This window comes from Callithrix jacchus, chromosome 1, assembly GCF_049354715.1.
Source record: "Callithrix jacchus isolate 240 chromosome 1, calJac240_pri, whole genome shotgun sequence".
Classification (NCBI taxonomy): Eukaryota; Metazoa; Chordata; class Mammalia; order Primates; family Cebidae; genus Callithrix; species Callithrix jacchus.
Genome location: NC_133502.1, coordinates 135676384 through 135688733, shown reverse-complemented (window position 1 = coordinate 135688733; position 12350 = coordinate 135676384). Strand labels below are relative to the sequence as shown.

Sequence of the window (12350 nt, the reverse complement as noted above, 5' to 3'; positions counted from 1 at the left end):
CAAGCAGATTATTAGAAGTAAACAATACTCAATAGTACAGACGTGCTGGATTTCAAATCAGCATTAGAAGGATATCCTCAGCTCTCCTCATCCATACTAAATTGATGTCTTTTCAGACTGATTGAAATTAATTCTGAAAGTGTGTGCCTTTTCTCCTACCACAAAAGTTAGTCATTCTGAGCTGTGTCACCTGGCTCCATAATTAAAGTAACCTCTGCCATACCAATCAGTAGAGATCTCAAGAATAAGGAACAGTGATTCAGCAGTAGCAGAACTCAGAATCACCTCCTCCAAAGCCAGTTGCCAACAAGATTTTTTTCCCACTTAAATCTCCTGAGTGTATTTTAGAACCCAAAAGTAAATATCCCCTCTTGTTTTTAAGTCTCCTAATAGTTACAGGGCTGCACAGACACCATGGGAGTGTAAAACCTTGCGACTGATAGTTGTATCTGGTAAGCAGGGTGGAAACGTGTACAAGGGATTGATATCAGGAACGCTGTTTCAGGGTTGTTGCATGTTGTGGCTGCATAATTCATAGAGCAATGGAAGACTCTATCAAAAATTTGCTTTCTCTACATCCTCTCCAGCATCCGTTGTTTTCTGACTTTTTAATGATTGCCATTCTAATGGGCATGAGATGATATCTCATTGTGGTTTTGATTTGCATTTCTCTAATGATCAGTGATAGTGAGCTTTTCTTCATATGATTTTTGGCCACATAAATGTCTTTTGAAAAGTGTTTGCTCATATCCTTTGTCCACTTTTTGATGGGGCTGTTTTTTTCTTCTACATTTGTTTAAGTTCTTTGTAGATTCTGAATATTAATCCTTTGTCAGATGGCTGGATTGCAAAAATTTTCTCATAGGAATGTTTTTACGCTGTTGGTGAGAGTGTAAATTGGTACAACCATTGTGGAAGACACTGTGGTGATTCCTTAAGGATCTAGAACCAGAAATACCATTTGACCCAGCAATCCCATTACTGGGTATATACCGAAAGGATTATCAATCATTCTACTATAAAGACACGTGCACACATATGTTTATTGCAGCACTGTTCACAATAGCAAAGACTTGGAACCCTCCCAAATGTCCACCAATGATAGATTGAATGAAGAGAATGTGGCACCTATGCACTTTAGAATACTATGGAGCCATAAGAAAGATTGAATTCATGTACTTTGCAGGGACGTGCATGAAGCTGGAAACTATCATTCTCAGCAAACTGGCACCAAAACAGAAAAACAAACACCGCATGTTCTCACTTGTAAGTGGGAGTTGAACAAAGAGAACACATGGATACAGGGAGGGGAACATCACACATCGGGGCCTGTCAGGGGGTGGGGGACTAAGGGAGGGAGGGATAGCATTAGGAGGGATACCTAATGTCGATGACATGTTGATAGGTGCAGGAAACCACCATGGCATATGTATACCTATGTAACAAACCTGCATGTTCTGCACATGTATCCCAGAACTTAAAGCATAATAAAAACAAACAAAAATTTTTCTTTATCTTATCAGTAAACAAGTACTTTACTCTCCCAGCTATCAAAATCCTACCTCATCAACTTCCACTGTCTTCTTCTATATCCTTAGAGAAGTATTTTTCATCTGTTCAGGCTGCAATGAGCTTTCTTTCCTCTGAATTCCACTGTTATTTATTGTCATTATTTACTCGATACTTAAACTTTTAGACTTTGAATTGTAGCATATTATAGTCTAGTATAAGTTTATCTACATTACTAGACTGTAATTTCTTCAAGACAAAGAGCTGTGATGATATTACTTTGTATCATTCAGAGTGCCAAGCACTGTGCTATGCTCATAGTATGTGTATAACAAAGTAAGTTGCTGGGTGAATCAACCAATGAACCAGTAAGTAGGAAGACTGGAGGAACTGGTGAAGCACTTTTCTCAGATTTTTACTGACAATCAAACTATTTAAATCTGGGCTAAATTGTAACCAAAGACAGGATTTTAGAATGATTTCTGACAAATAAGAAGTTGGGAATCATTGAAATCCCTTCCCAGGAAACATGGTTTACATGGAATCTGAAGACGATCTAGTCAATGATTTCACTTGATAACAGAGAAACTGAGAACCACAGGCATTACTGTCCTAGTTTCTGGAGCTGTTTGAGCAGAGAGTCATGACCTAGATGTCCTTTCTCTGACAGATGTCTTTCCATCCCTCTCAAAGCGTTCAATATTTTGGAGACTTAACAGACAATTGATTCAAGTGTTGTCTGTGTGTTGCTCACAACACGCTATAGGCAACATCTTTCCCTGACACTGCTTTGTAACACCAGCAGATTTAGAATTGAATTTTTAATCCATTAATATTGTAATAGTTCCCTCTCTGGCCACTTTTGGGAAATAGAAATTTTATTTAAGTTTAGACCTTGTCACTTGTCACAAGTCAGATACATTTACTGTTATTCTCATGGTGTTCCATGTCTGCTAGTAGCTCCAGAAATGTCATGCAGTGTTCGATATATTTTAAAAGGAGACATTGACAAATTGAAGTACATCCAAAAGAGGGTGACCAGAATAGTGAAGTATCTACAAACATGTCACGTGAGGACTGTGGTTGTCATTTTGTATTCAAGGAAGTGGTGATGTTGAGTCTGAAAGATGCTCTATATTCCTGCAGGGCAATGATAACTTCCTTCAATTACTTGAAGAGCTGCCTCATGCTACTGGGATTTTATGTATTTTTGAATAGTTTTAGAGGGCAAAACTTGGACCAATGTCTGACAGGTACAAGACTTCCACTGTGTATCAACAGATTTATCCAGCAGTTGGAGCTGCTGTTTCAAGCTCCATTGTTGGTGCCAAGAAAGCCATATTATCGGCCCTTCTTATCAACAAAAGCTGGTATACCCTATCAGCTGGACAACCTGAGTCACTTATGACTAGAAGATTATGTAATTATCTGAGTCATTAGGCTATTCCCAATGGATGACAGTCAAACCTCCTCAGCAATTCCAACTCACCTCATTCAGGAGAAGGGTGTTTTTAAAAAGACCATGCTACTGGAAGCTATTGCTGATACTAGAACACCTAATTAAATGCCCAGGCTTTAGATAAAGCTTAGCCTGTCATATTTCTTTCTCTCTTCTTAAGTTACCATAATCTGAAACTTTTCCTGCAACAATGAAAAAATGTAGTTCTTTAGGAAGCTGTCCTCATTGAGCTACTTGAAGGAAACAGAATGTGTTTAAAATAACCTCCTTCCTCCTAACCTTTTCAGGTTAACAATGGATGTTCTGGGTGGCTTATATGAAACGACTGTAATTTAATGAACTACAACTTTGAAAATGATAGGAAATGAATCAAAATGTAAAATGTTCCATAAGTTTTAGAATAAATAAAGTAAATCATGATCCAGTATATTTGAAATCATGCCACAGTGAGACAACATATATAATATAAATATTCTTTCACCTCTCACTTTGATGAGAATAGAAAGTACATATTTAACAGTTATTTTAAGGCCAGAATGTGAATCAAGCTACCAACCTAGTTACAGTTCATTTTTTATAGTTTTTTTTTCCTGTCACTAAAGCAGCAGTCAAACCTCACATTTAGGTTTAATACAGATTTCATTGAGCACACAAGTTCCATGATGGAACTCATTTTATTAGACCCTGCGCTCAATACGAAACATCAATTGCAGAGGGTCACACCACATCTCTAGCTGTCACACCAATATCTTGCTGAGTGCCATCTTCAATGTCTTAGGTTTTTTATTTATACTGGAGCTCATTTAGTTTGATCTGAGAGCTATTTCCAAAATGCCTGCAGTACACACACACACAAACACTTTATCAGCAGACGGTCCATTGCTTTGGAGGTAGGAATATTAGCAATATTTTTTATGGTAGTGGAGATCTAGACAAATGATGATAATAGGCTTAAAGAGTAACAATCTTAATTCTAACAAAAGTTGTTTTACATTAAATGAATCTACCTATCCTAAATTTGTATAGCTGAAGTGGGATTACAGTGCCTTACCTCTTTTAGGTTTTGAAATGCAAATCTAGTATTTGAGACTGTTTAATTATTCTTATATAATGTACGTGCAATTTAGGTACTAAATTATCACCAGGTGGAAGGAGCAATATGGGCTGGGCAGAAAAGTCTTTCTTAAAATGTGTCTAACTGAGCCTCATAACCTCTGATGGGCCAACATTCTCAGCCCAGTAAAAAGCTTATTCATAAACAAGAGAAGTAGCTGGTACACAAGGAACTTTAAAAATGGCAAAGATAAAAATGGCTTTAAGAGAAATTCAGTGAAAACTTATACAGAGGAGGGAGAGAGCATTTCCAGCTGAAAGTAACAGAGGGAGGCAGCATTTGATCTAGATCTTGGAAGGTAAGAAATATTTGAAAATAAAGAGACTGAAAAGAATGTTTCTTTGAATATAAATACACACAAATCTGTCTTCAGAGAAAGGAAAATAAAGTATTTATAAAAGTGGTTAATCATGCAAATTAGAGGGCAAATAAATTTTGGTGGGTATAGGCTTTGGAAGTAGAAGACTGAAGCCTGGTTTGTACAATTTATTAGGCTAACTAAAGGTTTAGAGTAGCCATGATATCTCTGTGCTTCAATTGTGTCATGACAAAATATGGATATTAATAATTATTTTGCACACTTTTTTCTGAACATAAATTTAGTCACAGTTATGAAGATCTTAACTATTTACAATACACTTTGCACTGTGAATTTGCACATAGGAAATGAGCCCAAAAATGTAAATCAAAGACATCTGAAGACTTTGAGCCCAGGTTTTAGAGTTAGAAATGGGGCTCCATGCCCATTCCCTAAACCTGTAAACAGATGAGCTTGAGAAGTGTTTTGATAATGAGTTGACAACATTCTAGCTTTGGTTTAGAGAATTTAATGTGGTGAAATTAGGAGCAGAATTGATGTATGGAAAAGGAGGCAGGACTGTTGTTGAGGAAGATGACTTGGTTGAGAAATTACTACAGTAAGAGGCAAGAGGTGGTAGGAGCCATAGAAATAGAGAAGTTGCAATGTCTTTTGTTTCTTCAGGAAGGTCAATTAACCCTCTATAAAGTTATAAGCTATAGAAGGGCATCAAGGCCTAAAAGGAGAATTGGCATACTAAAAATCAAAAATGAAAATGAAAATAAAGTAAGAAAATTGGACAGAAAGCATGGAAGCATTTTAGGAGTAGACTGAATAAGCAAGAGGCTGAAATCTGAGAAGCCGGTTCTCAGGTGAGGTGGTACGTTATTCCAGTAAGACATTAACCTAAGGATATTAAAGTTACTGAATTCCTCCTCCTGGCAATAGTGTCCTTCTTAATTTTTAGCCTTCTTTCCCCTTCCAATACACACTTCAATCTACAGTTTATTTTTCTCTTTATTCCTATCAGAAGCTTACCTAAACTATTGTCATTTTACTCCCATGTTTGTGTCTTCTGCCATGGATTCCTTGAGCCTGTTCCCCTCTGCTCTTGAAAAAGAATAAATTTCTCTCAATAACTGGCTTTCAAACATAATCAGAGTTAAGATGCTTTATATTATAAAGCCACTTAAGTGTTTCCTTTCAAAGAAATGATTGAAGATAGCATTTGAACATGTAGGCAAAGAAAACCATAAGGCAGGTCTTAGAAGTAATGAAGAAAATAAAACTGGCCAATCTAACTAAACCTGTCTCAGAAAGGAGCCATACTAACCCACTGGGCAAGTACTTTGTTTTTCCTGTGTTGTGAAATGTTCTTCTTTCAATAGATAAATCACTGTGAAACCATTATTGACCTACAGTGATTATAATAGCAACTCTTTGTGAATGTTAATGAACCTCATAGAAATCATAACATTACATAATCTATCAAAACAAACAGTAACAATTTATTATGATGGTTGAAATTTTGTTTAGAAAGTAACCCTATTTAAGTTTTTCTCAAAATGTATGTGAGTGTGTATGTGTGTGTGTGTGTGTGTACACACACATATATATACACACACACACACACACACACACACACACACACACATGGTTCCAGTAGTTAAGACATTCTTCAGGCTGGGCATGGTGGCTCACGCCTGTAATCCCAGCACTTTGGGAATCCGAGGCGGGCAGATCACGAGGTCAAGAGATTGAGACCATCCTGGCCAACATGGTAAAACCCCATCTCTACTAAAAATACAAAAAAAATTAGCTGGGCGTGGTGGCATGCTCCTGTAGTCCCAGCTACCCGGGAGGCAGAGGTTGCAGTGAGCAGAGGTCACACCACTGCACTCTAGCCTGGCGCCTGTTGACGGAATGAGACTCTGTCTCAAAAAAAAGACAGTCTTCAGTATGGTAATCATATGGGAGAAATACTCATTATACATAGGACCAATGACTTTTCTTTAAAGGAACTAGAGAAATGTTCCTGAAATATATTGTTGTTTGGAAACTTGGCTGAAAAGACATGTAAGAAATAAGCATATTCGTCAGCTGAGTCTATCATTCTTAAATGAAAAATATGTCAGAAATAAGCATTTATGTATTACATGGGTCTGCCATTATTAAACATTTAGTTATTTTATTTCATTCTTCCAACAGTGATTAAAACCTCTGCTTTCAGAAAGATCTTTGGCAGTAATATTTAGAAGTAAAATGAACTTTTGCTAAATTTTGAAAATAAGGACTAGAATTAGTATTCTGTAAAATTTATAATGACATTACCTATGTTTTTCAAACATTTCTTATTTCGACATAAGTGTTTTTCTTTAATAAAGTATATAATACAGAGCTAGTTCCTGTGTTCTCTTTTGTAATATACATGGTTACCTTAAATACCTTCTAGCAGAGATTTGATTCTTTAAAAAAATATTAAATTTCCCTTAATTATAAAAACAAGGCTGAGCATACCTGAATTTAACATCATTTTTGACACTTTTAAAACATATATTCTTGAACTAATTCTTCCATCCCAAAACTCTGTCTCTGTGTATTAACAGTTTATTTTTGTAATGATAATTAATATATACAAAGCACCAATAGAGTGCCTTCCCATAAGTAAGAGCCCCAAATCATAAATACTATTAACTTTAATTTCATCAGTTTATCAATTAAATAAGTACATACAAGTATATAAACCACAAATTTAGTACAGTGTATGTAAGACTTCATAGATGATAACTAGAATGTATAATGTAAAAGGAATCAGAAATATAGAAAAAAAGTATAAAAAATGCAGACTTTATCTCAAATATTGGCCAGTTACTAAAATACAGTATTTTATTTATTTTATATATTGTTAAATTTAAGGGAGTCTGAATTATGTGACATTAAGATACACACTTATTTTCAAAGCACGGGCAATCTTTATTCGAAATTATTGACAAATTACAAAGTATATAAGAGCAGAAGTATGCATTATTTGTTAACTACTTAGTGATATATTGTTGATCTCACAGGAATGGCATTTGTCTGAAGAGGAAAATGTACATTTAAAAAAACATACTGTTATAACAACATTTTTGCATAAGGGAAACACACACAAACATACAATAGGAACCCTTTGAGAATCTTTTGAAAGCTTCTAAAACTGTGACCTATCTTCTGACTTCTTGTTACTCAAAGTGTGGTGAGTAGATCAACACCATCAGAGTAACCTATGTGATGAATATGGATTCTGCAGCCCTACCCTAGACTCACTGAATGAAAAATCTGCAGTTTGATGAATGTGCATATAAATCTCTATGTAACTCATATTTGTTTTAATCTTGAGAAGCAATGCTTTAAATCAAATTGAGAAAAAAAGTCAGAACAGAGCTTAGAGGGCTGCATATATTTTAGCAGAATGATCCAGATAGGAAAAAAAACCAATGCTGCTAGTAGAACTCACAGAGTTTTTATATGTTGTTGTTTTGTGTAAATAAAACCAATACATATATCCTTGAATAATCATTCTGGTGCCTCATTGTACAAGCTTACTTCAGGGTGATTTGTCAGTTACTGGTTTTTCCAGTGAGGAGGAGAGTTAATAGACAATTAAACAAATAAAACATGGCTGTGGGTTATGATGGAGGAACAACAATTTGGGTGTCAGGGAAAACTTCTCTGAGAAAGTGACTTTTGAACTGAGACCTGTAGGATGAAAAGGATCCAGTCTCAGAGCATTCCAGGGTTGAAATCCAAAGTCCGTAGTTGCCAAAGACCATGGCTTATTAGAGAATGAGTTGGCAGAAAAATGGAGAAGAACTATATATGGTAATGTTGGAGAGATCAGGGGCAGCCAGCTCATGTCAGAAGTAGGCCACGATGAGATGACTGTATTTATTCCATGTGCAATAAAGAGCCATTGAAGACTTTTAACCAAAGAAATACAATGATTATTTGTGCTATAAATTCTGCAAACAATGTATTGTAGAAGGTGTCAAGCGTGGTGTCAGTGAGAATAGGTGAAAAGCTCTTGCTATATTCCAAGGGATAGATCGTGGTGGCTTATATTGGAGTATTATAGTGAAATGTATGGATTTTAGCTATAATTAGTCTGTAAAATTACATGAAAAAGGAAGGTATCAAGGAGATTCCTACATTTCTGGCTTGAATACAAGGTAAATTTTCAGTTTCCTAGAAAATAGGGAAGGAATTAAGAAGGGATATAGGAAAATTGAAGAGTTCCAATTTGGGTCAAGTTTGAAAGGCAGTAGAATACCTTGAAGATTAAGAGAATGGGTTCTGAAAAAGTTCAAATCCTACTCTTTTTACTAGCTGTGAATCTTGAATAATTCACTTAAACTGTGCCTCATTTTTCTCATCTTTAAAAATAGGGATGATAATAATATCTGCCATCCAGGGTTGTTGTAAATATTGAATTGGATCATACCCCAAAATATTAAGAACAGTTCCTGATACAGTATAAACAATACATAATTATTGCCATTATTATTGATCACACAAGTGACAGTGTCACATAGGAAATCTGATATGTAAACATTAGGTTTAAAGGAAAGTGATTGACATTCTAATTATTTTCAGAAAGCATTTTTTCCTCATTATACTACTTTTGAGTGAATGAAAATTATCCCAGATTAGTTTCTACTGTTTTTTGCCAACTTATCTTTCTCTCTGTGGATCACAGAAAGGAGCTGTTGTGGAGTAAAGTAAGAAGGAAATGACTCGAGACCATCCTGGCCAACAGAGTGAAAACCCTGTCTCTACTAAAATATAAAAATTAGCTGGGTGTGGTGGTGCACGTCTGTAGTCCCAGCTACTTAGGAGGCTGAGGTAGGAGAATTGCTTGAACCTGGGAGGCGGAGATTGCAGTGAGCCGAGATCCAACCACTGCACTCAAGCCTGGCGCCTGGCAACAGAGCGAGACTCTGTCACAAAAAAAAAAAAAAAGACGGCAATGACTGATCAAGAAAATGGAAACTTCAAATTCCAGTTCTAAAAAGAACATCACATTCCCTTTTACAACTGCACAATTCCAAATGCAGATTCCAGTTGTTAATTGCTGGCATTTAAATTTTCCTTTATATTAATCATTATGATTTTTGACTTGTCCAATATATTAAATACTGAAACCACAAGGAATAATCTTTGACTTGCTTGCTGACCACATTGTCAAATTTTAACCTTTGAAATGGCAGGTATACTGACACAGTAAGTCTTTTTCTCCTTCAGGTCTGTTTTCTCCTTATTGCATTATAACAAAATACCAGTTGCCTTATGAAGTTTAAGTACATAGACCTACAAATATATGGATGGCTTTAAACACGAGTTTCATTTGTTCTTCTATTTAATGAAAAAAGAAAAATTATTTAATGATCAGTTTTGATAGATGGTTATGTTCTGTGAATTACAAGATAAACACAACAATATACTTACCTTCAAAATTTAAACACATGAAGTGAATTTATCTCTTGCATTTCTTTCAAGTCTTTAAAAAAATACTATAAAAATGTAATTTATTACCGTAATGGCCATTAATATATTAAAATCCTTCTTGAAGCAAGTGAGTGTCATTTTTCATTTCCTATTTTTTTTGGCAGCCTGGAAATAGGGTTATGAGAAGAAGCTCAGAGCAGAGCAGCAAAAGTGGCCACCAGCAGCATGAAGAGCCCAACAATTCAAGCTGGTAAGTGGGTCTCTTTTTCTATGTTTCATGAAATCTGCTGATTCTTATGGGAATCATCTTATGGGAAAATGTTTATAAATAAAAATGAGAAAGCTTCTCAAATGTAGCTTATGAAATTTATTCTCATGACTTGGAAGACTTTAGGGTGGTGGTATTCTGTGGGAAACTTGCCAAACATTTTTATTGACAGACATGGATTTAAAGTAGCTGTGTAGGACTGTAAAAACTGCTGGCATTGTTTGAGTCTTAGTTTCCTTATTTTGAAATGGAGATTATTATAGGTATTTTATTAAATTTTTATAAGAATTAACTAAGACATTGCATATAAAGAATTCAGTAGCTTTCTTAGCATAGAGAAGCAGCTTAGAGATAAAAGACTAATACTAACTGAATACTTTTCAAGTACCAACTACTAAATACTTTTCTGTATTATTTAATCCTCACTTCAACCTGAAATTAGTAGTGATAATGACCCTTATTTTATAGATGAAAGTTACAACTAACAGATGATGTGACTTGCCTTTAAATCATATGCTGCTCCCTGAGACAGTTATTTTGTGTGCAATTGTATCCATTGCCAAAATTTCTATTTTTTGTATTTATTCATAAAGTCAAAAAACCTTTAGTATCTAACATATGCCTGGCTTCTTTTAGCTGAGATGCTATGCTAATTCACAAATAATTATCACTTAGTATGTGATGACTATATATTTATTTATATAAGGCCTTATATAAATAAATATTCATATTTATTTATATAAGGCCTTATATAATAAATATAAATATTTATTATATATGTAAATAAATAGCTTATGAATATTTATATATATAAATATTCATTATATATATAAGGCTTTATATAAATAAATAGCCTTATAAATATAAGGCCTTATATTTATAAATAGCTTATAAATAAATAATTGTGTTTGTTTTCACATACTCTATAAAAATGCAGGGTGGGGATCATTATTCATATTTTTACAGATAAAGAAATTCAGATTCTGAGAGATTAACTGGCTCTCTGGATGTCTTAAGAGCTCAGTGCCTCTTAGACTCTCTGTGGGTAAGGGATAGTTTATTTTTAATCCATTGCACATTGAATGTTTCTGTAAAATACTAAACATTAATTGCTAGAAAAAAATGAAATGTAAAAAGAAGACCGCAAATATACAGATTTATATTTTTATTCTTGTCATCATTCTATAAACACAAAATTACCTCATTTCTATAACATTTTTTGTACTTTCTCCCAATATTCATAACCCTTATGGTGCAGACCAGTTACTGTTTACAGACTGACACCACTTTAGCCATACAGGTGACAGCTGACCATACAGCACTGGTAAAACTTATGTGATACAAGTGTAGCACTCAATCTAGGATTTCCATCTCCTAGTCCAGGTCTTCTCATAGTACCCTAGACTGCCTGAACACACAATAACAAACCTGTTTTATGGTCCAAGGAGCAAGATCAACTTCCAAATTGTTCAAATGAAACTGGTGCAAGAAAAGTGAAAAATGACAAAAATTATAAAAGAGTTCTATAAAACAATTGGCATTAAGAATAACAGGAAAAATACTTGGAAGCCTGTAGGAATGACTTATTCTACATTGATTTATAAACCATCAAGACTTGTAAAACTCCAATATGTGTTATGTTTTAGAAAAACTTTCTCAAGATTTTTTATGTCTGTTCTTTCTTCATTTTGTTTATTCTTTGGAAAGGTAAGTTAAGTTGTATTTAAAAGACTAGTTCTTGTCAGTTCAAAGCAGTATACAGACCTGTGTACAATTCTAAGAGATAAAGGTGGGTCCTGGCCTGCTATGAAATAAAAACAAACTCATTTCCACACTACATTGAAGGGGCTTGAAAACAAATGTTACTTGTTCATTCAAAAACTACCTAAGAAAATTGCAGCAGTTTGGGTGCAAAGTAAAATGCACATTGAGTCAGCAATGAAAATTTACTTTGTAAGATGACTTTGTGGCTTTCTCAGTTCTACTGAAATGGGTCCAAATATTTACATGTGCTAATCTATTAATAACTATTTTGCCATCTGTGTCAAAATAATATTACACAGATGTTCAGGAATAGCTTTTGGTTGTGAGTAAACATTAAAGGAAGATTGAATTTTTCTCACAATGATGCTGATGGAATGTTTTTTATCATAGTTTAAGATGTCAGAAATGAGTGGTTTTTTTTTTTTTTTTTTTTTTTTAGTTCTACCAGCTTCAC

The 12350-nt window shown here is 34.6% G+C and overlaps 1 protein-coding gene across 10 annotated transcripts in view; it reads left to right on the top strand.

The window, feature by feature from the left end:
- Positions 1–12350, top strand: part of LINGO2 (leucine rich repeat and Ig domain containing 2) — a 1279451-nt gene that overhangs the window by 738376 nt on the left and 528725 nt on the right. For all 10 annotated transcript variants that reach the window (XR_013534666.1, XM_078370450.1, XM_078370421.1 and 7 more), the window contains one exon: positions 10029–10114. The gene's annotated coding sequence lies outside the window, so the exon portion shown is untranslated. The remainder of the gene's footprint in view (positions 1–10028; positions 10115–12350) is intronic.